Consider the following 27,713-nt stretch of genomic DNA (forward strand, 5'->3'; position numbering starts at 1 on the left):
ATAAAATAAATTGTCTCTATAATAAGAATTTTTCTCCCCCAAGTTTTTCTAACCAAAGTGAAGAAATTGGACAGGAAGGAAAAAATAAGATGAAGCTAAGGTTAATGCCTAAAATTCATGATATAAGGTTACATACTGTTTTTAGAGCTGACTTTCAAATTTAACACAACTGCCAACAGCCCCATCACAGATAGAATACGATGAATTTACACAATACCACTGTTACTAAGGAAAATATTCTCCTCAGGCTCACATATATACATAGGTACACACACACATATAGGCATTGAGATATCTAAACAAACAAACAAACAAAACAAGCTTTCAAAACCATCTCCACAATAAATAGTTAAATAGGGCTACTTCTCATTACAGTCTTCAACATATGTCAAAGCACATTTCCATAAACATCATGCTACAAATGCCTACAAGATGGGGCACAGGTACATAGCTCTTTGAGGATCTGGTTTAACACAAAGATAAAATTTAGAGATGATGGAGGTCTACAATCAGCAAGAAGCAAATGAGAGATTAGTACATTTTCTTTAACTGCTACAAATTATTTTTTAATTGAAGTATAGTTGATTTACAATGTTGTGTTAGTTTCAGGTGTACAGCAAAGTACACATACACACACACACACATATATATATAGAGAGAGAGAGGTGTACAGTGATTCAGTTATATATGTATATACATACATATGTGTGTGTATATATATATATATATATATATAAATTAGTACATTCTAATATCACCAAAGGACAAGTTTGACGAGAAAAAGTAAAATAAATCTTACATTTTTTTCTTTTTTTTCTCTTTTTTTGCCACACTGTGCATACGGGATCTTAGTTCCCTGACCAGGGATCAAACCCGTGCCCTCTGCAAGTGGAAGTGCAGACTCTTAACCACTGGACCACCAGGGAAGTCCCAAATCTGTAAATATTTTGGGAAATAATTGGTACAGAGTGATTTCTTTTCTTTCTTTTTTTTTTTTTTGCCACGACACTCGGCTTGCGGGATCTTAGTTCCCCAACCAGGTATTGAACCCGAGTCCTCGGCAGTGAAAGCACAGAGTCCTCACCACTGGACCGCCAAGGAATTCCCTGAATTTTAATAAGAATATCTCACAACCATAGATGGTTGAGGGTAGGAGGGCAGAGAATAAAGGTTTTTAAAATTTATTTATTTATATTTATTTTTTTGCTGCTTTAGGTCTTCGTTGCTGCACGCACGCTTTCTCTAGTTGCGGGCGAGCGGGGGCTACTCTTCATTGCGGTGCGCGGGCTTCTCATTGCGGTGGCTTCTCTTGTTGCAGAGCACAGGCTCTAGAGCGCAGGCTCAGTAGTTGTGGCGCACAGGCCTAGTTGCTCCGTGGCATGTGGGATCTTCCCAGATCAGGGCTCGAACCCCGTGCCCCCTGCATTAGCAGGCACATTCTTAACCACTGAGCCAACAGGGAAGCCTGAGAATAAAGTTTTTAAGACTAGACTTTTAACATTCCTACATGAGAATTCAAAGCATCCCAGGTTAATAATAGAAGTAAATACTGGAAGTAAACAGTTGTGTAAAAGCCTGATAAATCAAAAACTTTAGAAAAACAGATTAGTTAAGGTTACCTTCTAATAGAATTCAAAAGGAAACAAAAAGTTGAAAGAACCTCACATAAAATCCATAAATCGAAAGGGAGAGAACGAATGAAAATTTAAATAAATTTAAAAGGAAATGGGATATGGTAAAATTTCACCAATGAAAGCATTAAATGTAAAGAGGCTGAACTCTGCTCTTAAAAAAAGGCAGTTAGGGCTTCCCTGGTGGCGCAGTGGTTGAGAGTCTGCCTGCCGATGCAGGGGACACGGGTTCGTGCCCCGGTCCGGGAAGATCCCACATGCCGCAGAGCGGCTGGGCCCGTGAGCCATGGCCGCTGAGCCTGCGCGTCCGGAGCCTGTGCTCTGCAACGGGAGAGGCCACAACAGTGAGAGGCCCGCGTACCACTAAGAAAGAAAAAAAAACAAAAAAAAAGGCAGTTAAAAAAAAAAAGGCAGTTCATTGACTGTTAAAAGAGCAAAATCTAACAATTTGTTGCTTACAGGAGACACACAAACCAAAAAAAATCAACAGAGCCCCGGTGTAAGAGGATATTCTTATGTGAACAGAAGAAAAGCTGGGATTACTGTTTTGGTAGCAGATAAAGCAGATGTAATAGCAAAAGGCAGTACAATAAGTAAGGTCATTACATAATGGCCAAATGTACATTAAATTATGAAAATTGAAAAATACCGAAGGTATGTGTTACAGAAACCATTGCAACAAAGTCAGGGAAAGAAAATGGACAAAAAAGGACAAAAAGGCAAGAAGAAATAAAAAACAAATATTATTTTAATTGGAACCCTCAACATTCCATTTCAGGAAGTAATAGACAAAGAATATATTGGAAAATACTATATGATTGAATAATTCATTCAGTAAAAATCTTGGTGGGGTGTTCACTACGTTCCAGGGCCTCTGTAATCCATGCTAGAAGACAATTCCATAAACAATATGAGTTTAACAGACATGTGGGGAAACTAAAGATGCGACAGGTTCATATGGTCTTTTCTCAAATGTACTTAAATCATACCATTCGCAAACAAACATACGAAAAACTATGATTCTATATTGGACCACAAAGACTCATTCTTTCATTGATTTAGCGCACATTAACGAGTTTATTCAACTTACTAGGTTTGGTATTTGCAGAAAGGCAGAAATAACGGTCCACCAAATAGTCAAACCACAAGGCATTAAAATTTTTAAAAATAACAAAAACAAAATGCCGATCACATAGGAATGCTATGTGACACATTTAAATGCTCTCTTTGGAAGTGCTTGAGTTACACAGGAAATCCAGAACATATGTAGGGGACATCTGTTGTTTTTGTCCTGCCCCAATTCTCCCTTCTGCTAACAGAGGTCGTCTCTTTCTCTGGGGAGCTTCCCCTCCCCAACTCTGCATGACTTTGGTGGAACTGTCAACCCCTGATTCTGTGAGGAGGAGGTGACCCAAGTGGCCAGAGTAACTCATTCTTCTGAAGATAGTGATTGTCCTAATGGGCATGTGATCCACACGGGTGAATCAAGAGCCCTTTTCAAAGTCTGATATGAACACTGGGGGAGAGAGAGTCATGGTAAATTCTCCAAGATTCTGAGGGTTAAGGAGAACATAAACCTTGTGACGCTCGTGACCATCTCAGTTGCCTTGTGGAGAGAGTCTACCTGAGACTGAAACCTACACAAAGAAAAGAATGAAGATATGGGAGTGAGAGGGCCAGAATCCTAATGATATTACTTTGATCCCTGGATCCAGCCGTGCCAGAAGCACGTCCAGTTGCTCCCCCTCTTTTTAAAAAAAATTGTGGTAAAATATATAGAACATAAAATTTAACATTTTAAACCTTTTTAAGAGGAGTGGCGTTAAGTATACTCACATTGTTGTACAACCATCAGCACTATCCTTCTCCAGAACTTTTCCATCATCCCAAGCTGAAATTCTGTACCCATTAAATAACAACTCCCCTTTCCCCCTCCTCCCAAGAAATTCCCTATGAGGCTTAAACTGTTTCTAGTTCAATTTCTGTACCTTTTAATTAAAAGAGTCGACTAATGCAACTCTGTAAGAGAATATTTTTAAGCAATGAAAACATGATACAAAATATACAATTATTACATATAACAAGAACTATAAAATTATTCAAACTCTTGACACAGTAATCTTATTCTGGGAAGTATAACCCAAAGAACCCTCCGCCACACACACACACACAAAACCTATATTGAACAAAAAGCATTCAGGCTATTGATAATAGTGAATTATGAAAACAACACGATATACAGCAGTATGGGTGACAACTATGCAAAATTTTAATGACATATGTGGACCATGTAAAAACATGAAAATGTTCATATAAAATAATCTAAAGTGGAAAAAGCAATTAAAATAGCAAGCATGCATTGATGGTAAGTGTAAAGGAATGAAAGACTTGAATATACACTTCCCAAAAGCCCATGTAAAGTTGCTCAACTTCATTAATTACCAGGAAATTACAAATGAAAACCATAATGTGATACCACTTCACATCTACCAGAATGGCTCAAAAGACAATACCAAGTGTTGGTAAGGATACAGAATAAGTGAACTCTCATACACTGTTGCTGGGAGTGTAAATTGGTACCATCAAATTGGAAAACCATTAGGCGGTATCTATTCCGCTCCTGGGTGTATACCCAAGAGAAATTCATGTACTAGAATGTTCAGAGCAGCACCATTCCTAATAGCCCCAAACGAAAAACTACTAGAACACACCTCAGCAATAGAACGGATCCGTAAATTGTGGATATTCACACAATGGGATACTATATATAGTGGCCTGCAACCTATAACCTGCAGGCCAAATCCAGCTTGCTGCCTGTTTTTGAAAGTTTTACTGGGACACAGTCGCGCTCATTTGTTTATATTCTGTCTAAGGCTCTTTTCACCAGCATCAGAAACTATAGTAGTTGCAACAGAAACTATATGGCTCACAAACTTAAAATCTTTACTCTCTGGTCCAGCACAGAAAAAGTTGGCTCTATAGCAACAGGAATGAACCGCCAGTACACGTGACAAATGAATGAATCTCACAAACAGACTGTTGAGCAAAAACAACACCAGACCCAAAGAGCACACGTTGTATGATTCCATTTACATAAAGTACAAAACCAGGCAAAACTCTTCTACACTGTTAGCAATCAGGATGGTGGTTATCTTTGGGGAGGTAGTGTCTGAAATAGGGCATGAAAGGGGGTTCTGAAGCTATGGTCACATTCTGTTTCTCGTTCTGGATGCTGTTTGTGAATATTCATCCAGCTCTGCACTTATGATTTATGAGCTTTTCATAACCTATTGTAAGTACAGAGCCGGGTGTATATTATGCATTCACCATAATGCATACATTTTAAAAGTATAAAAAGACCATTACTGAAATTTTAAAAATTAGGAAAAACTACATGCACTAAATGTACTATCTCAGATTGGATCCTGGAACAACAAAATAACATTAGTGGAAAAACTGGGGAAATCCAAGCAAAGTCTGTAGTTTAGTTAATAGTAATGTACCAGTGTTGGTTCCTTCATTCTGGCTAACGTACCATGTACATTATGTAAGATGCTAACATTAGGGCAAGCTTGGTGAGGGGTGCATAGGAACTCGGTACCAGCTTTACAACTTTTCTGTAAATCTAAAGTTATTTCAAAAGAAGCACAGGGAGATCAGCTCGGTGCTTTGTGACCACCTAGAGGGGTGGGATAGGGAGGGTGGAAGGGAGGGAGACGCAAAAGGGAAGAAATATGGGGATATATGTGTATGTATAGCTGATTCACTTTGTTATAAAGCAGAAACTAACACACCCTTGTACAATTATAGTCCAATAAAGATGTTAAAAAAAAAAAGAAAAAGTAGTTTTTGAAAAAACTATAGAGCTAGCAGCAGTTCACAAATGTTTTGGTCTCAGGACCCCTCTACACTCTTAAAATTTACTGAAGACCTCAAAGAGTTGTTGTTTGTGTGGGTTACATCTATCAATATTTACTGTATTAGGAATTAAAACAGAAAATTTAAAAATATGTATTCATTAATTAATTTAAAATAAGAATAAGAAACCCATTACATATGAACATAAATCATATTCTTTTATGAAAAATAACTATATTTGCCAAAACAAAAAAAAATTAGCCAGAAGAGTGGCATTGTTTTACATGTTTGCAAATCTCTCAGCTTTTATGCTTAAAGAAGACAGCTGGATTCTCCAAGTGCTTCTCCCCTCAATCTTTTGTGTTAGCAAACATAAAACACTACAGTACATTAGGGAGAGAATGACAGTGACAAATGCAAACACTGCCTTAGTATTATTATGAAAGTAGTTTTAAATAGGCAGGACCCCTGTACTACACTATATAGGAATGGATTAAACAATAAGATTGTTTTTCATTTGATTCCTTGTTCAGTAAAATTGCTTCAACTAGATAATTTTTTTGATGCTAAAAACAAAGTCTCCTGCAGGAAGCTAATTAAGCATCGCTGCCAAGAGGCCAGCAGCTCCTGTCTGAGCCTGTGTTTCTGCATCTTTCCTGCAACAGAATGAGGCTCCTGCCCGGGTTGCCAAGGACGCACTGTCCCCGCTGGAAAGCCCTGCTCACCACGGAGGCTCCAGCAGATGTCCATAGAGGGTTTTTTAATGCCGTGCTAAGCGGCTGGTACCGAGGTCACGCATGAGAGGGGAGGTGCAGCCTGCTCGGGATTTATTCGGGGGCTCACACCAGGGACCTAGCCTCTCAGGGCTGCAGTGCATGAACGTGCCCGGCCTTGCACACCACCTGGAACGGCTGCCAACAGGGCACCGCTGGCCAGCACCGTCCCGGCCCAGCGCTGCCTTCTTTCTGTTTGTTTATTCTTTATATCAAGTAGATGTGATTTTGCACTTTTTAATTGAAGTACAGCCTGGATATGGAAAAGTGCGCCTGTGATAAGATAGAGTTTCATGAATTTCCAAAAACAGCACAGCCGTGCAGCCCTTACCCCAGAAGCCCGCCCCTCCCCCAGCCCATCCCCAGACAAAACTCAAGCACCTTGCTGGATAGCCACTCTCCTAACTTCCACCACCATAAATTCGTTTTGCCAGTTTCTATACATAAATGGAATCAACTGTACCTGTTCTTCTGTGTGTAGCTTCTTTTGCTCAAGGTCTTATCTGTATGAGTATCTGTCTTATGACCTTAAGTGTAGTTCATTCATTTCCACTACAGGATAGTAAGTATTCCATTGCATGACTATACTGCAATTGTTTATCCATCCTCCGTGGACATCTGGGCCATTTCAAGTTTGGGGCTACTATGAATAAGGCAGCCATGAACATTCTTGTAGGAATCTTTTTGTGGAAACATTAGCTAGTTTTAAATTTAAACTTACCATGTTTTTATTTTTTTAAACACAACAGTACAGGTTATAATGTGAAAAGCAGAAATTGCCTTTCTCATTTCTGCCTCTTTTTTGTAAGCCCTATTAAATTTCTCCTTTCAGAAATTTCTTAAGCATCTAAACACTCACGAATATAAATGAATGAGATCACTCTTTTGGCACTTGGGTTTTTTTCACTTAATTATCATGGAGATTGTATTAGTCATGATGGGCTGGAATATGCTGAAGTAATGAAAAGTATTCACTGTCTCAGTGGTTGAAATGTTTATTTCCCCCTCCTACTACCTGTCTAAGCTGGGTAGATAAGATATTCATGTTCATCATAGTCGCTCAGAGACCCAGGTCCCATCCCAACATGTGTGTCCAGTCATTGGGGCAGGGAGAAGGGGATGTCACACACCAACACTCGAGGTGTTGGCCCAGAAGGGACATATGTCATTTTTGCTTGGTTATCATTGGCCACACCTATCTTCAAAGAGGGTGGGAAAATGCAATCCTACCCTGTGTGGGGAGAGAGAACAGAGGCAGAACATTTGGGAACATCTTTAGTGACTACCATGGAGATCTTTCCACATCAGGACCCACAGATCTACCTCATTCAACCACAGTAAAGATGTACCGCAAATGACTTAACCAATGCCACTCCTCGGGCAATACAAGCCATGTAACAATGAATGTTCTCTCACATCTATCTTTACTCACTTGTTTCAGTATATCTGTAGGATAAATTCCTTGAAGTAGAATTGCTGGCTCAAAGAGTTTGTGCATTTTTATTTTATCTTTGCTGTGTTGGGTCTTCTTTTCTGTGCGAGGGCTTTCTCCAGTTGCAGCAAGCGGGGGCCACTCTTCATCACGGTGCGCGGGCCTCCCACTATCGCGGCCTCTCTTGTTGCAGAGCACAGGCTCCAGACACGCAAGCTCAGTAGTTGTGGCTCACAGGCCTAGTTGCTCCGCGGCATGTAGGGATCCTCCCAGACCAGGGCTTAAACCCGTGGACCCTGCACTAGCAGGCAGATCCTCAACCACTGTGCCACCAGGGAAGCCCTGTGCATTTTTAAACTGTACTAAATATTGCCAGGTTGCTAGGTCTTGCTAAATTATCTCCTGAAGGAATTGCCAATTTGCACTCAGACCAAGAGAGAATGAGAATTTCTGTTTCCACCAAGTCCTGGTTCTATCTAACTTTTAAATCGTTGACCATTAGATAGGCTAATATTGTCATCTTAATTTGTGTTTATTTAATTAGGAATTACATTGAGCATCTTATCATATGTCTATTAGTCACTTATATTTCTCTTTCTGTAAATTACCCATTCCTGACCTTTGCCCATTTTCTGTTGGGTTACTAGTCTTTGTTCTCATTGATTAGTAAGAGCTCTTTGTATATTCAGGAAATTAGCCTATAGTCTGCCATGTGTATTTCAAAGTTTTTTTTTTTTTTTGGTATGTATTTATCTTTTGTCGTTATGGTATTTTTGTTTACACAGACATTTAAAATTTCATATTGATCAAAACTACCAGTTTTGGGACTTCCCTGGTGGCGCAGTGGTTAAGAATCCACCTGCCAGTGTAGGGGACATGGGTTCGAGCCCTGGTCCGAGAAGATCCCACATGCCACGGAGCAACTAAGCCCGTGCGCCACAACTACTGAGCCCGCACTCTAGAGCCCGTGAGCCACAACTACTGAGCCTGTGCGCCTAGAGCCCGCGCTCAGCAACAAGAGAAGCCACCGCAATGAGAAGCCCACGCACCGCAATGAAGAATAGCCCCTGCTCGCCGCAACTAGAGAAAGCCTGCGTGCAGCAACAGAGAACCAACGTAGCCAAAATCAAATAAATAAATAAATAAAAATTTTTAAAAACTACCAGGTTTTTTGTTTTGTGAATTCTGGGTTTAGGAACTTGTTTTAAATGGTTTTTCCCAATGAAAATATTTTTTTAACTCACCCATGTTTCTTTCTAAAACTTTTATATTCCTTCACTCTTGGAGGATCTTCCTCTCTTCAAAGGACAGGATTCGTGTTACTAAAAATCTGTTTCTTGCAGAAAGTGGGTGGATAAATATTGAACTGAACTCTTATTTTGCACTTCAACTGCCCCTGCCCTCCCCCCCACACACACACACATACATGCATGTTGGGCTCTGAAACCCTTTTCCTAAATTCACTCAATTCTTTCTCCAGGAAAATATCATTACTGGCCTAATTACAGATATTCACTCAGAAGAAATCGATCTGGGTCAGCAGGAGCTGTTTCTGCCTCCTTTCCAAATCTTGTTTCCTGCACACAGATACCATAATTATAGGACTGAGTTGAGCTGATGGAACCACCACAAAACTGGCAAGATAAAAGGAAGATCAAAAAAATTGAGTGGCTACTTTGCATTCTCTTTTTCCTAGGATTGAGAACTTCAGAAATCCACAAACTGAACACCTATGATACCTAAATTTAAAGTAAAAGAAGCAAGAGTGAGTGGAACTGTATATTCTCATATGTACATAAAAATGACATAGCTTTCTGGCTTAAACTTGAACAACAGTTTGCTCTTGAATTAGGTAAGATTCTTCATTTCTGTTTTCATTCATTTGTCTCTTAAGCACAGACTTCCAATACATACAATGAATCCTATCTGGATGTTCATTTCATCTCCATATTTTGGGAATCTAAAACCTAGAGTATTCCTAGGAAAATCCTTGTATATATGCACGAGGATATGTGTGCAAAAATAGTCTTGGTAGCATTGTTTATAAGTGCTCCAAACTGGAAACACCCCAAGTGTTCACCAACAGCAGAAATAATATGTAAGTTGTGTAATATTCATACCATGGAATACTATACAGCAGTGGGAGTGAACAAATAGAGCCACATGCCACAAGAGAGTGTTTGGAGCCCTCACAAAATATATACAGTATAACTGATTTCTCTAAATTCAAGCACAGGCAAAGCTAAACCACATTGTTCTAAAATGCATACATGAGAGGTCAAAATATAAGAAAAAGCATGGAAGTGATTACTATAAAAGTCAGGAGAGGGATTATTTCTTGAGGACAGAAGACAATGATCAGGAGGGAGGGATACCTGGGGATTTCGAAGATGGGGGTGATGTCCTATTCCTTGATCTGGGTGTTTTTGACGTGTGTTCCCTTTAGAAACATTTGTTAAATTGCACGTGTAGGTTTTAGGCACTTCTCTGTTTTTTTAATTCAACGTGAAAAAAGTTTATTAAAGTTTTTTTTAAAACCCTAGCCCGGCTTTTGTACTTTTATTTGCTAAATCTGGCCACAGTATACTGTCCAGGACAATAGTACAAAAGGAGGCCCCTACAACATATGCCTGAAGACTAAGTTATACACCCAACTAGCAAACTGTTCAATAAAACATGTTCTAGGGCTTCCCTGGTGGCGCAGTGGTTGAGAGTCCGCCTGCCGATGCAGGGGACGTAGGTTTGTGCCCCGGTCCGAGCCGTGGCCGCTGAGCCTGCGCGTCCGGAGCCTGTGCTCCGCAACGGGAGAGGCCACAACAGTGAGAGACCCGCGTACTGCAAAAAAAAAAAACCATGTTCTATTCTCCTATCTTGACAAATACACCCTCACAATGACAAAGTTGATAAATATATATGTAAAGCTATGATATTTTCTTTTCTGTTTCATGTCTTTATTGACCAGAGAGGGAAAAAAAAAGGGTCACAGCATTTCAGACTTTATTCAAACACACAAATGGTAACAAAGGGCACCCACAAGTGACAGGCATGGTCCCTAAGGCCTGGCTCAAAGGCCATGCTGGAGGTGTGGATGACTTCTCAGCCCTACTCCCTCAGCATCTCTGTCCCTTCCTCCTCTGCACCTCACGGACACCCCTGAGATCAGTTAAAATTGTGCAGAAACTAAGTTACTCTAGAGGAGGTTGGGCCCTGCCTCACTGCCAAGAAAGCGCAGGTTCTGAGGAGAAGATGGAAGCGGGCTTCGGGGTCGTCGCTCAGGAGACGCCAGGCTGCTCCCTGGGTCTGGCCTGCATCACCCACAGCCTCGGACCTGGGCAGGGAAGGAAGCAGGGAGACACTCCCCACGTGGCAGCCCTGGGCAGCTGGAGAGCGTGGGTCGCTGGTCATGTGATACCCCCCAGCCCATGGCCAGACCTCTGCCTGAAGTTACTCCCCCGGAGGGAGAAGCTTTCAAGAAAAAAACACCAACTAGGTTCAAAATACTTTTCCAGAAACCTTAAGAAATGAATCACTCTCAGATTCCTGGAGCATTGGAACAACTGAAATTGTCATGGGGTTGCTGGGAGGAGGGAAACTTGGTGAAAGGCAGCCCTCTAGTTCCTCAGATCACTTAGCAAGGGGCTCAGCAGTCTTTTCGCAGGCTCCACCGTGGACCTCTGAGAAGCATGATGAAAGAACCAATGCATCCTGAGGAGCTGGCCCACACCTCCTTCTTGCTGGCTTGGGACCAGAGGCTGACCATCAGGTGAGCCCCAGAGAGCAAATCTGATTGGGCACGAGGCCCCACATGCAGCTGCTTTCCCTCCTTTCAGTCTGACGGTTCTTATTCAGATCGGCCAAAGAGCACCTCGCCCACAGTTCTGTCCTACGTAGGGCAGCTTTTCCTTGACTCACTCAAAATCTTTTTTTTTTTTCCCTGAAAGATGACAGGATGGACATCTGTCACCTTTCTGAAGGCGTGACTGTTTTTATTGTAGGTAGAAGTTCCTCTAACATTTTACAACTGTAAAAATCCTGGGCTCGGGCCAGACTTCCGAGGTGCTGACGTGCACGTTCACGTTTGTGCGCAGACATGGCGTGTCAGCAGACGCCCTGGATACACACTTCTACCCTACTCTACACAGACACATGAGGGCAACGTGCGAATCCTGGAGAAGGGTTAGGCCACCTGGGCAGGGGCAGGTCACAGGCTCAGACGACATTTGGCTTAGTCAATAGTCATTTCCAAAACACCATGACCCCAGACCCACGCAGTAAGCAGCTGAGCTGTGGAGCAGAGAGAACCTCAGCTTTGAAGGCGCCCAGGAGCCATGGGCTTGAGGGGGCTCTTATGGATGGAGCATTCCCCACGGGCACCTCCCCCTCCTCCAGACCATCTGCCACCCTAAGAAAGTCACCCGGGGCAAAGTCAGGACTCTCTGGCCCCTTTGCGTTCCATGACTGCTCATCGAGACTCAAAAGCTTAGAGAGTCCAGTTACCAGCTCCGAGGGCACAGCCCAAAGGAGGGCTTTCCTCCTCTGGGTCCAACAGCGTTGGATCCTCGACGCCTTCGCACTCCTCAGAAAGAAGTGGTGGTGAGGGCTAGGTCAGAGATGGGGGAGTCCTCAGACTGCCCAGCAAACCCACACACACTATGGGGGATGGTGCGGGGCTCACTGACACCGCCCAGGTCGGAAACCAAGAAGAGACACAAATATCGCACTTTGGGTCAAGGCATTTCCAAGAGACGGTCACAAAAATGATACCACTTTTGGATACTACAACATAACACAGTTGGCAACTTTCAAAGAAAACAGCCGTCCCCACCCCAAGCCATCGAGGGTCTAAAGTCCCTTTAACCTCAGCCCCATTTTAAAAAGTCAGGGAAGGAAGATGGGCTAATGCAGGGCAAGAAAAGGCTGCAGAAGCAGTTACATCAACTACCTAAAGCGCCTGTCTGTCTGTCCCATTCAATGCAGGATGCCGCCTGCCTCAAACCTCTTCTTGGGGAGAAAGCAAGCTATCTGGGGGGTCCAGGCTGCTGGAGACAAACGACGCAAAGCTGAACATGGTAGCAGCTGGGTGCCCCGAATCCAGAGCTGCGATCCCCAGTCTCCAACCACAACCAAGGACACCCTATCCTCCCCCTCCTCCAAGAGGCTTTGTTCATAGGAATGTGAGGTACTCTGGCAACTCTATCCAAACCTCAGTTCAACAACCTGAAGCTAGAACCCTCTGCATCTGCTGCATTATTTTGGGGTGCATGGGCGGGGAAAGATGGTGTTACAGGGCTTCCCTGGTGGCGCAGTGGTTGAGAGTCCGCCTGCCAATGCAGGGGACACGGGTTCGTGCCCCGGTCCGGGAAGATCCCACGTGCCGCGGAGCGGCTGGGCCCGTGAGCCATGGCTGCTGAGCCTGTGCGTCCGGAGCCTGTGCTCCGCAACGGGAGAGGCCACAACAGTGAGAGGCCCGCGTACCACAAAAAAAAAAAAAAAAAAAAGATGGTGTTACAAAGCGGCTGCCAACGTCCGACATGGCCCACTCAGGTGGAAACATGGCACAGCGCAAGGAAAAACCTCTTCGTTTTCTCCAGCTTCCTTGAAGCACAGCGTATGTGCAAAGACCTAGGCCTTCCTCTTCCCCTCCCCCTAGCCCTAGATCAGCTCCAGCTGGGAACCCGGCCCAGCTGCTCTTGTAAAGATTTGTTATAACACTGGCTAAGAAAACAGAAGCAGGTTCTGAAAAGGTATTCTGCAGCCGGAAGCGGCCTCTGTCTTCAGGTTCCTGGGGGGGGGGGGGGGGGCTGGGGTTCCTTTGGTTTTGACCAGAACACTTCTCCACCGGGGGGCCAGGCTCAGCTTTGCCTTGCAGTAGTTCAGTTACTGTACAGGAGCAAGATTTAACTTCACAGAGGTGCTCTGCTGGGTTGCTCTCTCGTCGGTTAGGACTCCGGACTTTACATCCGATATCCTCTCTCCTGAAGAATCTTTGCCTTCTCGCTCGGCTCAATGACAATGCCATTGGTAGAATTATTTAATTCTCTGGAGACAACACAGAGGAATTCTGCCTGATCCTCATTTCCATAGTCATAGGAAGATCCGATGCTGATTAGCTGTTCGAATTTCCAACCGTCAGACATAGTGGACACCATCTGCGTGAGCTCCTCGTCTTGGCACTGCAGGACTCTGTACACGTGCTTCACGGGGCCCTGTGAAGTTCTGTTCTCGTTGTCCCGTATCCTTTCCTTAACAAGTCGCACGAGAGACGCAACGTTGTAAAACTCCGCTTCCTCCAGCCACACCTTCTTCTGCCAACTCCTTCGTAATGATGAGCTTCCCAGGGCGGAGGTAGTTCAGGGTAGGACCAAAGTAGGTAGTGTCCCTGTCAATCAGATAGGCCCCTGTCTCGTCCTTGTCTGAGTCCAGCTCCGGGTCCTCCTGGCAGCAGAGGCGGCAGAGAAAAGACTTGGGCTCCCGGCCTAGGATCGGCCTGGTGGTCACGAAGTAGGTGCCGCCCAAGTTCAGCCGGACCCAGCGGGCGGCTCCACCGGCCCCTGCCCGCGCGGGCGGTCCGGGACCCGGCTCCAGCGACTGCGCGGCGGCGGTGGGCTGGCGGCCGTGCCCGCGGGGCGTCGGGCCAGCGGGGCGAGGGCTGGGGGGGCTCGCGACCCGGGCCGCCCCCGTCGCCCAGCCCACTCCCGCCACCCCCTCCCAGCCCCGCCATCGCCGGGTCCAGTTACAGCTCCGCCATCTTGGGCCGCCGCCGCCGCTGCCCGCGCGCCTATGATATTTTTTGTATGACTGAAATTCAGTAAAACATCAAAGACTACTGAAGTCAGTTATGTTTGTGTGTGTCTGTATTTTGTGAGTTTGGAGGATTAATAAAATAAAGACATACATAGTTCATACATTAGCATATATATTGCTTAAATTTTATTTTATTGCCTGAGTTTACAAAGTCACAAATTATGCTACTATAATTAAAAATTTCACATAACTTGTGTTCTGTTGATAGTAATTATCTAAAGAATTTTAAACAGAAGATGTGTGTTCGAAAAAATTCAGTCTCCCTCCTATGTATCTCTGACACCCACACTATGACCACACTCACAACACTTCTGACACCAGATATGTGTGGGTTTCCCCACTAAGCAATTCTCTGCAACACCAGGTGGGTGTCCTACAATTCAACTCAATTCTGACACTATCTACCTGGAGACAGAATTAGATTCCACAAGTTAAAGACTCAGTCCCACAAGACTGCCCCACCCTCACTTCAGATGCCAATTGTAAGCCCAGACTATTACCTGTACTTCTGACCATCCAGCTGTAAATCGGAAGTTCCCGTGACCCCCTCCTCGCGTTTGATTAACTTGCTAGGGTGACTCACAGAACTCAGAGAAACAGTTTACATACTGTTTACCAATTTATTATAAAAGGATATGATAAAAGATACAGATGAACTGGCAGATGGAAGAGATGTGTAGAGCAAAGTATGTGGGAAGAGGGTTGGAGCTTCCAGCCCTCCCTGGGTGAGTCACTCTCCCCAAATCTCCACATGTTCACCAACCCGGAAGCTCTCCAAACCTGGTACTTGCGGTACATTTATGGAGGTTTCCTCACATAGGCATGGTTGATCATTAACTCCATTTCCAACCCCTCTCCCCTCTTTGGAGAATGGGGGATGAGACTGAAAATTCCAAGCTTCTAATCATGGCTTGGTCTTACTGGTGATCCAGCCCCCATTCAGGACCCCACCAAGAGCCACCTCAAAAGACACTGCTGTCACCCAGGAAATTCTAAGGGACTTAAGAGCTCTGTGTCAGGAACTGGGGCCAAAGATCAAATATTAGAACAAAAGATGTTCCTAGTGCTCTTATCAGTTAGGAAATTACAAGGGTTTGGGGAGCTTGTGCCAGAAACCAGGGACAGAGACCAATATATGTTTTCTATTATCTCACAAGATGTAACTGCATTAAAATTGTATACATTTTTAAGATATTTACATCAAATTTTTAAATTAAGGTAGGTAGCAAAAATCAAAATATTAAAACATTTTCATATGTTTCAAAAACATTTTTCTTATAAAATATTAAAAATTGTGTATTAAAGTTAAATGGCAGGACTTCCCTGGTGGTGCAGTGGTTAAGAATCCGCCTGCCAATGCAGGGGACACGGGTTCGAGCCCTGGTCCAGGAAGATCCCACATGCTACGGAGCAGCTAAGCCCGCGAGCCACAACTACTGAGCCCACGTGCCACAACTACTGAAGCCCGCGCACCTAAAGCCCTTGCTCCACAAGAGAAGCCACCGCAATGAGAAGCCCGTGAACCGCAACGAAGAGTAGCCCCCGCTCGCTGCAACTAGAGAAAGCCCACGCGCAGCAACGAAGACCTAACGCAGCCAAAAATAAATAAAATTGAAAAAAAAAAAAGTTAAATGGCAGTGGTTGCCAAGGGCTGGGGGGTCGGGGGATGGGGAGTTAGTGTTTAATGGGTACAGAGTTTCAATTTTGCAAGATGAAAGGAATTCTGGAGAGGGATAGCGATGATGATTGCAAAACAATATAAATATATTTAATACTGCTCAACTGTATACTTAAAAATAGTTAAGGTGGTAAATTTTATGTTATGTGCATTTTACCATAATAAAAACATTTTTAATTAACTGGGAAATATAATCAACAGACATCAAATTTTTATCTGAATTATTTAAATAAAGATGACATTTTAAGTTTTTGAAAATTTAATTCTTATTAAATATTTTATAACAGTAAAACAATATAAAAAATCTGGTATCACATTTCACACATTAGGTTGAGACCTACATATATACCAAATTAAGAGTAATATAAATTTTTTATATTATGTTTTAAAATATTGTTTATATTATTTATATGTTTTAAAATATTGTTCAATATTTGGCCAATGTTCCTCAGTTGCGATGTTGTGAAAATCACCTTAATTCTGTGAGTACCTCCAGAACCATGAATTGGGATTCTAAGAGAAGCAAGAAAATGGACACTTGGAACCACTGGGGCAATCGCTTATATTTGTGTGATATTCAGTGATGATGTCTTTTCTCTTACCAAGCACTTCAGTCCCTCTAGCCACTCTGAAATGCTCTCCACCTCTGGCGTCCTCGGCAGCCCAACCCACAAGTCTCCACAGCATGTGGCTCTGGTCACCTTTGGTTTGAAGGACACAAGATGCCTGAACACCAGTCAGTAATGGGAGTGGATGTTCAAGGTCACAGGCCAGACTGTGCCAATGCCGACTAGCTGATCCTAAGCTAAGAGGTGCCCATGTGCTTGTTAATAAGTGTGTTTTTATGACCTGTATGGCTCTCTGAAATGTGGAGCACATTTCAGAGGCAGGGGTCCCTCTAGCCCAGATCTAAGCATGGTACTGGCTCTGGGAACCTGATCAGATCAAAATGAATTCAAGAAGGAAGTAATCATCCAGACCCTTGGCAAGAGTAAGTTTGACAGGCTTTCCTCCAGTTCTACTAACATAAGGAAACAACCATGCTTTTGTAGGAAGTTCCATCACAGCTAAGTGAAATGTCAACCAGGCAACAGCTAGCCTGAAGCTAGGTAATAAGAAAGCCCCTCACTGAGGCCTTCCCTGTTTCCTTCCCTCCACCAGGTAGTGACAGAGGAGAAGCTGTTCCTTCTACAGTCCCTAACACCAGGGATGCCATTTCCCCCCTCCAGTGGAAGTAAACTTCTCTCTTCAATTTGGTGTCAGTTTACAAAATATTTAAGTTTCAAATGCGGAGGCTAGAGGCTTGGCAGCTGGCCAGGAAGAGGCATGAGGCCAGAACTGAACTTTGCCCTTCCAGCAGACTGACTGTCCCCACTCTGCCTGCCTTTTTCACTCTGTCAAGTTCCCGGCATCATCATGGTGTGCCCCATCACCCCAGTGCCCCCGCCCCCATGCTGGGGGCATTATAGAACCCTCCCTGCTATTCCAGTGTGGAGAAAAGGGAAGTTCCCTACACTGTTGGTGGGAATGTAAATTGGTGCAGCCATTATAGAAAACAGTCTGGTGGTTCCTTAAAAACTAAAAACCAGCAATTCCACTCCTGGGCATGTATCCAGAGAAAGCTCTAATGCAAAAAGATACATTCACCCCAATGTCCATAGCAGCACTATTTACAATAGCCAAGACATGGAAGCAACCTAAATGTCCATCAACAGATGAACAAATAAAGAAGATGTGGTACATATATACGATGGAATACTACTCAGCCATAAAAAAGAATGAAATAATGCCATTTGCAGCAACGTGAATGGACCTAGAAGTTATCATCCTAAGTGAAGCAAGTCAGACAAAGACAAATATCATATGATATTACTTACATGTGGAATCTAAAAAATGCTACAAATGAACTTATTTACAAAACAGAAATAGACTCACAGACGTAGAAACCAAACTTATGGTTACCAAAGGGGAAAGGGGAGGGGAGGGATAAATTAGGAGCCTGGGATTAGCGTATACACACGACTCTATATAAAATAGATAGAAAATAAAGTATAAGTATAGTATAGCACAGGGAACTACATTCAATATCTTGTAATAAACCATAATGGAAAAGAATCTGAAAAAAGAATATATATATATATCTGAATCACTTTGCTGTACACTAGAAACTAACACAACATTGTAAATCAACTATACTTCAATTTAAAAAAAAGACTATATTCAATGTCCTGTGATAAGCCATAATGGAAAGAAATATGAAAAAGAATATATATATGTATAACAGAATCACTTTGCTGTACAGCAGAAATTAACACAACATTCTAAATCAACTATACTTCAATAAAAATAAAAACAAACACACAAAAAAGAACTGTCCCTGCTATTTCTTTGAGCAAGAAGCTGAGATCTTCGACCAATGCAAAATCTGCAGTAGACTTCTCACCTGGGGAGGCGGCTACTGGTCTTCTACCCCATGACTCCATGAAAGAGGTTGATTTTCATTATTATGCATTCTCACTAAGGCTTTTTTCCATGAATTTTTAAACATAAGCATTCGTACGTCACAAAAAAAATCTCAAAAATGATTCCATTTTAGAGCTCGCTAGGTTAGTTAGATGGAGTTGCCATCAGTTAAGAGAACACAGGAGGAAAAACATAACGTAGATGGGAAAGTGATGAGGCCAGTTTGAGACATGTGAGGCGGCACAGCCCTTGGAAGTCAGTGAAATGGCTAATGGGCGATTGGAGATTTAAGCTGAAACTCCAAGGAGAAGTCTGGGATACAAATACATCTATCATTCCTGTCTACCGGTCAGATAAAATTTGGGGCCGAAGCATACTCATACCTTTATATTCCCACAGATAGAACAGCCCTTCAGTGACTGGGAAGGACAACTCCTAGGACTTATGTGATGTCACAAGGAGAAAAGCAGAGTTGTTGAGAAGAGTAGTTAGCTGAGGGAGCCGAAAATAGAGCTTTGTGGCAGAATCAGACCTCAGGTTTGCAGACTGCAGGTTTAACCCCAGGAAGTCAGTAGACAAAGGGGAAGTGAGGGGCTTAAGATAAGGCGGAACACTAAAGACAACTTAGCAGAATCTCCTCAAAAGGTTAGAGGAATTGTCCCAGGTCACTCAGCAGAGCACCTTAGTTAATCAGTGATTCAATTCTGTCTCCCCAAATTCTGGTCCCAGCTTTCCTGTGAATCCCCTGGGTGGCTGTCTATGTCTTTGTCTTATCTTTCAAAGGAGTGAGTGGGCAACTGCTCTACCCTAGAGAATTAAGAAACGTGTAAATGAATATATTTAACCTATAAAATTTATTCCATTTCATTGGAATAATAACTAATTATCCATTTAAAAGGGTTTATTAATAGATGAGTCACAGGTATGAAATGTACAGCATGGGGAATGTAGTCAACAGCTATGTAATATCTTTGCATAGTGACAGATGGTAAAAGTAGACTTATCATGATGATCATTCTGTAATGCTTAGAAATATCGAATCACTGTGTTGTGTACCAGGAACAATTACATTTCAAAACCAAACAAACTCATAGAAAAAATGATCAGATTTCTGGTTACCAGAGGTGGAGTTGGGGGGAGGGAGAACTGGATGATGGTGGTCAAAAGGTGCACACTTCCAGTTATAAGTAAGTACTAGGGATGTAATGTACAACATGATTAATATAATTAACATTATATTATATATAATGTGTTATATATATGTTATATATTATGTATCATATATAATATATGTTATATATGAAAGTTATTAAGAGGAAATCCGAAGAGTTCTCATCACAAGGAAAAAATATTTTTTTCTTTTTCTTTTAATTTGTATCTATATGAGATGATAGATGTTCACTAAACTTATCGTGGTAATCATTTCATGAAGTATATAAGTCAAATCATCATGTTGTACACCTTAAACTTATCCAGTGCTGTATGTCAACATATCTCAATAAAACTAGAAGAAAATACAATACAATACAATACAATAAAATAGGGTTTGTTGCATAAACTTGTGTACAGAATATTGAAATCATTTCATAGGTCGGAAGACTTAGTTGGAGGACAAAATAAACTAATCCCAAAACAATTCAGAGTTGTCACCTGTTCCTGACTTTCCTCATTCTCAACCATCATCCATTTGGCTTCATCCTGTGGTTTTGTTTTGTTTTTTTTCCCCAAAGAATAAAGCTTTGCTCTTCTCTCCCCAGCTTCCAGAATGGTGCCTGGCACATAGTAGACACTCAGCCAATAGTCACTGAATGACTGAATCAATCCTCTGAAAGTCTATTGGAATCAGATTCCTGATCAAAAAGAGTTACATCCTTCTCAACAACGGAAGTGTGTCTTTTTTCTTTTCTTTATAATTTTTTTTCAGATGACAAACGTCATTTGGAAAACTTGAAAATTTAGAAAAGTGGAGAATTTGGAAGCAGCAGAAAAGTTTTGAAGAGAAGAAATCCTGACATCTTACTACTCTGGGCTACCACAAAACAGTTGAAGGGTTTTAGGATTATAATTAATCAACTAATCTGTGGTCATAATTGAAATGTTAGAGATAGAGGCAAAAAGGGGAAAGGGAGGAAACTGTAGCATCCTCAGAGGAGAATGGGTGGTCCAGTGGTTAAGAATGCACCTTCCAATGCAGGGTACATGGTGGTCCAGTGGTTAAGAATTCACCTTCCAATGCACGGTACGTGGGTGGTCCAGTGGTTAAGAATCCCTGGTGGTCCAGTGGTTAAGAATCCACCTTCCAATGCAGGGTACGTGGGTTCAATCCCTGGTCGGGGAACTAAGATCCCACATGCCATGGGACAACTAAGCCCGCATGCCACAACTAGAGAAGATCTCGCGTGCCGCAACTAAGACCCAACACAGCCAAATAAATTTAAAATAAATAAATTTTCTTTTTTTTTTTTTTTTCAAAAAAGGAGAATGGCTCAGGTCTTGAGCTTTAAAGAAAGCAGTTTGCAGTTAGCAGTGCTTCTGGGACATTACTCTGAGCTGCCTGGGAGCCTGGGGCCAGGACGAGGTCTGGCCCTGAGGTAAGAAGATAGTTGGGACTTCCCTGGTGGTCCAGTGGGTAAGACTCTGTGCTCCCAATGCAGGGGGCCCAGGTTCAATCACAACTAAGACCCGGCGCAGCCAAAAAAATAAATAAGTATTTAAAAAAAAAAAAGAAGACAGCCACAGGCCCCCATAGCACATGTCTATTTAAAATGTATACATCAGAATTTAAAGTCAAAATTATTTAAATCATACTGAAATTTTATTAATTTGAAAGTTTAATTAAATCTTGGTAACTGTTTTTATAAATACATAGCTTTTTGCATTATTAGTGTTCAATGCCCATTTTGGGCTCCATAGTAGAGAGCTGACATCAGGTTTCCTGCACATTACAAGTGTGTGTGTGTAGGTACCATGCATATTATAGATTTAAGAGTAATACGGGGCTTCCCTGGTGGTGCAGTGGTTACGAATCCGCTTGCCAATGCAGGGGACACGGGTTCGAGCCCTGGTCCGGGAAGATCCCACATGCCGCGGAGCAACTAAGCCCGTGCACCACAACTACTGAACCTGCGCTCTAGAGCCTGCGAGCCACTACTGAGCCCGCGAGCCACAACTACTGAAGCCTAGAGCCTATGCTCTGCAACAGAGGGAAGCTACTGCAATGAGAAGCCCACACACCGCAACGAAGAGTAGCCCCTGCTCGCCACAACTAGAGAAAGCCCACACGCAGCAACGAAGACCCAATGCAGCCAAAAATAAATAAATAAATTTATTTTTTTAACAAAAAAGAGTAATACGAATTTTTTAATGTCTCATGGTGCTCCTAGCCACCATGTGGTACCTCTGGAACCACAAAGGCAAACAAGAATGCAGACGTGCAGCGTCAATGGGAAATTATACTTGATTATGTGTGAATCTCCTGCATTCATGCTCTCCGGAAGGAAGGGTTTGACAAATCAATTTGTCTTTTCTTTCACCTCAACTTTCTGCAGCTCAAATTCTCCCAGCCCTCTGAAGCAGTGGCCTCTCCAAGATCAGGGGAGGCACAGCCCACAGACCTTCACAGCATCCAGAAATAGTCGCCTTTTATTTTGAAAACACAGTGTAAGCCGCTGCGCAGAAGTATTTCCCTGGGGCCCGAACAGTTGTGAGTCACACCAGCTCCGGGCTCAGGGCTCTGCCAGCACTGACCACTGGATTCCAAGGTGGAGATGCCCACGCACTCTCTACCGTATGTATTCTGTATGTTCTTGTGGTATGTGGCACCCTCCAAAGAATGGAGCCCAGGGCCGGGCCCTCTCACCCAGGTTGCAGGGCAATATTGGATTAGGACCTCCCATTGCCTCCTGGGGCAGCCCAGCCCATGTTGTAGGCCTACACAGGACAGAACAGTAAAAGACTGTGACAAAAAAACACTTCCAGGCTCACCTGTGCGTCACAGGATACACTCTCATTTTTTGTGTTGATTCAATATTTTTATAGATTATACTCCATTTAAAGTTATTACAAAATAATGGTCAAATTTCCCTGTGCTGTACTATATATCCTCATTGCTTATTTATTTTACACATAGTAGTTTGCATCTCTTAATCTCCTACCCCTATCTTGCCCCCTGTCCCCCACACAGGCTCACTTTTGAAGCCACTTGCCAGATGCATTACCACGGGCAGAGATTGCCTGACCCACTGCAAGGCCGTTTTATGGGAAGACAAGCCCCGTCCCAGGCAGGCTCTACAGCAGCTTTTGTGGAGAGGGCTGGGTGCTTCCTGCACAACCTCACTGGAGCCAGCCAGAGCTGGGAATGAAGCCCAGGCACTGTGGCTGTGTGCGAGGTCCCCTGGCCCTGGGATGGGGTGGGGGGCACCAGGAGGGAGTTTCATGAGGACAGCTGGGCTTGCTCAGAGCCCAGTAGACCAGGCTGAGGAAACAGGAGTCACCACAGCCACGGAGAGCTAAGTATGCACCAGTCCCCCTCACAAGATCTCTGGGAAAAGACCATGGATGAGTCGGTAAGGTGGTCATGTTTGCCATTTCTCCTTTTCACAGACCAAGTCTCCTCTGATAGAGGGCAGAGGAATGGGCCATGAATATGAATGGGCAACTTCCAGAAAAATGGAAACCCTACAGGACAAAATGGTTCAGGCCCTTCAACAGATAAACTGTAAAGAAAAGAAAGGGATGGGGGACTTCCCTGGTGGCGCAGTGGTTAAGAATCCACCTGCCAATGCAGGGGACCCAGGTTCCAGCCCTGGTCCGGGAAGATCCCACATGCCGCGGAGCAACTAAGCCCACGAGCCATAACTACTGAGCCCGCGTGCCGCAACTACTGAAGCCCGTGCACCTAGAGCCTGTGCTCCACAACAAGAGAAGCCACCACATTGAGAAGCCCATGCACTGCAATGAAGAGTAGCCGCTGCTCACCGCAACTAGAGAAAGCCCGCGTGCAGCAACAAAGACCCAACACGGCCAAAAATAAATAAATTAAAACAAACAAACAAGTTATTTAAAAAAAGAAAAGAAAGGGATGGAAGGGGGAAATAAGTTAAAAGTGACTTAGAAGACATTTAAATAAAAGTTTTTAAAAGGCAAGCTAGTGCTCACTTCGGCAACACATACACTAAAATTGGAACGTGGGCTTCCCTGGTGGCGCAGTGGTTAAGAATCCGCCTGCCAATGCAGGGGACCCGGGTTCGAGCCCTGGTCCGGGTAGATCCCACATGACGCAGAGCAACTAAGCCCGTGTGCCACAACTACTGAGCCTGAGCTCTAGAGCCCGCGAACCACGGCTACTGAAGCCCGTGCACCTAGAGCCCGTTGTCTGCAACAAGAGAAGCCACCGCAATGAGAAGCCCGTGCACCACAACGAAGAGTAGCCCCCTCTCGCTGCAACTAGAGAAAACCAGCACGCAGCAACGAAGACTCAACACAGCCTAAATAAATAAACAAATAAGTAAATTTATTAAAACATAAATAAAGGGCTTCCCTGGTGGCGCAGTGGTTGAGAGTCCACCTGCCAATGCAGGGGACACGGGTTCGTGCCCTGGTCCAGGAAGATCCCACATGCCGCAGAGCGTCTAGGCCCATAAGCCATGGCCGCTGAGCCAGCATGTCCGGAGCCTGTGCTCCGCAATGAGAGAGGCCACGACAGTGAGAGGCCCACATAACGCAAAAAATAAATAAATAAATAAATAAATAAATAAATAAGAAATAAAAAAACATAAATAAAATAAAATTGGAACGATACCGAGAAGATTAGCATGGCCCCTACACAAGGATGACGCACAAATTCATGAAGCATTCCATTTTTTTGTGGGAATGTAAACTGGTACAACCACTATGGAGAACAGCATGGAAGTTCCTTAAAAAACTAAAAATAGAACTACCATATGACACAGCAATCCCACTCCTGGGCATATATCTGGAGCAAACCATAATTCAAAAAGCTGTGTGCACCCCAATGTTCATTGCAGCACTATTTACAATAGCCAAGACATGGAAGCAACCTAAACATCCATCAACAAATGAATGGATAAAGAAGATGTGGTACATATATACAATGGAATATTACTCAGCCATTAAAAAGAATGAAATAATGCCATTTGCAGCAACGTGGATGGACCTAGAGATTATCATACTAAGTGAAGTAAGTCAGAGAAAGACAAATATCATGTGATATCACTTATATGTGGAATCTAAAAAATGCCACATGAACTTATTTACAAAACAGAAACAGACTCACAGACTTTGAAAGCAAACTTATGGTTACCAAAGGGGAAACATGGGGGGAGGGATAAATTAGGAACTTGAGATTAACATATATACGCTCCTATATATAAGATAGATAACCAACAAGGACCTACTGTATGGCACAGAGAACTCTACTCAATATTCTGTAATAACCTATATATGTAAAGAATCTGAAAAAGAATGATTATGTGTATAACTGAATCACTTTGCGGTACACCTGAAACTAACACAAGATTGTAAATCAACTATACTCCAATAAAAAATGTTTTTTAAAAGACAAGCTAAACTTACTGTAGGGATGCAAAATTGGTTGATAAAACACTTGTTTTTTTGGGACTAACATAAAAGTCAGGATCATGGTTACTTCTGGGCAAGGGAGGGGGCTATGATTGGGATGGGAAACATGAAGTGGTTTCTAGGGTACCTGGCAAAGCTCTATTTCTTGACCTAGGTGGTAGTTAAAAGGATGCTCGGCTTAAAATAATTCATTGTCATACATTTGCTTTGCTTGTGTCTGTGTTTTATTTTATAATAAAGAGGGTTTGAAAAATAAAAACAGTTTGCTATATAATCTACAAGGACTTCATTTTGCTGTTCTTAGGACCCAGAAACCCTCAGTATAGTTCTTAAAATTCCCAATTCTCTGGTATCTGTTGCGGTCACACCATTCATACGGTTGTTTTCCAGATGTTGAGCATATGTCCTGGCTATTCTGGGACAACCGTAATTTTAAATAGTCTATCTGCATGTCACTGCAAATCATCATTTCCCCCTAAATTCCAAGATCTTGATGAATTATAGCTACATGAACCGAATCATTAAGCATTGTTTGAGATCGTGGGGCTGAAAAAAAGAAAAAAAAAAAAACGCCACCTCACAATTATTCACAAAGTTGAGCTCACAGTGACCCATGTTCTGTTGAGGGAAGACTGTGTGTGCAGCACATTCTGGTCAGAATGCCTGTGGGCGAGGGAACAGTTCCCTGAGCAATGTCCTCCTCCTTGAGGTACAGTGATTGGCATTCAGGGGACCAAGGATGGTAGACACATTTCTTCTGAAGTAGGAAGAGCCAGAGGGTGGGCCTGGTTCAACAACCATTGGGGCCAAGGATGGGAAAGTAAGGTGAGCAGGCAAGTCTCTAGGTTAGAAGCAGAGATAGAACAGGGGCAAGGCCAGGGGGCAGGACATGGACAGGGCAAGAGTAGGTATGTGTGTGGAAGTGGTGGCTTTCCTTTCTGGCCATCCATCTTATGGGGTGTGCTAAGATGACCTGGTTTATGGGCGGCCCCATCCCTCTGCCATCTCCCCACTAGGCAGCTGGGTAGGGCAAGGAAGAATTGAGCTTCTCCAAATTTGTCTAAGGAAAGATCTTTGCCTTTTCCTGAGAAGAAAATCAGGTTTCCTCTGGTGCTTCTGATCCACCTCCTCTTCCCACAGTACATATCAACTAGAGCTAGCCAAGGTCTCTGCCACAACCCAGTACTTCCTCCCCCGTGTCCTCCTGCTTCCCATCTCTAGTGGGCAGGCTGTTGTGGTGGGAGGTATGGTAATCCCCAGAACCTGTGACTATGTCACCTTATGTGGCAAAAAGGACTTTACACATGTGACCAAGTTCAGGATCTCGCGATGGGGAAATCAGTCAGGATTATCCAGCTGAACCCAGTGTGATCACAAGGGTCCTTCTAAGAGGGAGGCAAGAGGGTCAGAGCTAGAGAAGGTGATGTGATGATGGAAGCAGAAGTGAGAAAGAGAGAGAGACATTGAGAGAAAGATTGGAAGATGCTACGCTGAAGGCTTTGAAGATGGAGGGAGGGGCCGTGAGCTAAAGAATGCAGGCAGCCTGTAGCTGGAAAAGGCAAGGAAATGTATTCTCCCCTAGAGGCTCCTGAAGGAACGCAGCCAACACCTTGATGTCTGGACTTCTAACCTTCCAAACTTTAAGATGATAAATGGGTATTGTTTTAAGTCACTAAGTTTGCGGTCATTTGTTACAGCAGTGATAGGAAACTCATAGGGGGAGGAAACGGGGCAGGCTCTCGATGAGCCAGCTGAGGCAGGGAGTGGTAGAAGATGCTGTGGGGTGGCTAGAGAGGGGCCACCGACAGTGGAATTCCACGGGGCTGAGGAAGCCTGTGAGCCTGCATGGGTGGAGAAAGTGGGCTTCAGCTTTTCAACAGGGACAGCTGAAGCAGTGGGAGGGAGGAGAGTCTTGGGTTGTTTTCTCTGATTGTCCGCATGGAGCCCAATGTCTGTTGGCCCATGCCATATTTCCCTTTTGCCCTCATTGTAGGGTATCCCTTTGGCCTCCCTTAAAGCTGACAGGCACTGTGTCCTACCAGGGCAAGGAGAAGCCTTGCTAGATATTAACGGGCAGCTGGCATTATGAGTTAGTTTCAGAGGCAGTAGGGATGAAAGCTCTAGTGATCAAGGAATGGAATGTTCTGGATAGAGGGAGGTGAATTGACAGGTTACCTGTTAGCTGGATGATGAGTTAGCATAGGGCCACATGAGTCATTCAGTTCAGCTGCCAGGAATGAATCGGAAAGCTGCGGTGACCCTTGCCCAGTGACAGGAACTCTGGAAGCTTCAGTTCCCTCAGCTGTGAAATGGACTGAACATACTATCTACCTCACAGGGCTGTAACTAGGCTTAAGGAGCTAATCCATGGGAAACAGTGCAGCGTCAGCACACAGAAAGCACTCAAGGAAGTTTATCATTATGTAACACTGCAGCCTCAATTGGAAATCAGGTGGCCTGTGGAGGTGGAAAGG

The 27,713-nt window shown here is 43.5% G+C and overlaps 1 protein-coding gene, 1 non-coding gene and 1 pseudogene across 2 annotated transcripts in view; 1 reads left to right on the forward strand and 2 right to left on the reverse strand.

Annotated features, from left to right (window-relative positions):
• The window catches only part of NYX (nyctalopin), a 72,148-nt gene that overhangs the window by 29,708 nt on the left and 14,727 nt on the right, over positions 1 to 27,713 (reverse strand). The gene's annotated exons all lie outside the window — the stretch shown is intronic.
• Positions 10,624 to 14,442, reverse strand: LOC101339448 (BTB/POZ domain-containing protein KCTD2 pseudogene; annotated as a pseudogene).
• Positions 24,403 to 24,504, forward strand: LOC117310528 (U6 spliceosomal RNA). The gene has a single exon (XR_004524670.1). It is a non-coding gene; the product is annotated as a U6 spliceosomal RNA (small nuclear RNA).

This window comes from Tursiops truncatus, chromosome X, assembly GCF_011762595.2.
Source record: "Tursiops truncatus isolate mTurTru1 chromosome X, mTurTru1.mat.Y, whole genome shotgun sequence".
In the NCBI taxonomy this organism is placed as follows: Eukaryota; Metazoa; Chordata; class Mammalia; order Artiodactyla; family Delphinidae; genus Tursiops; species Tursiops truncatus.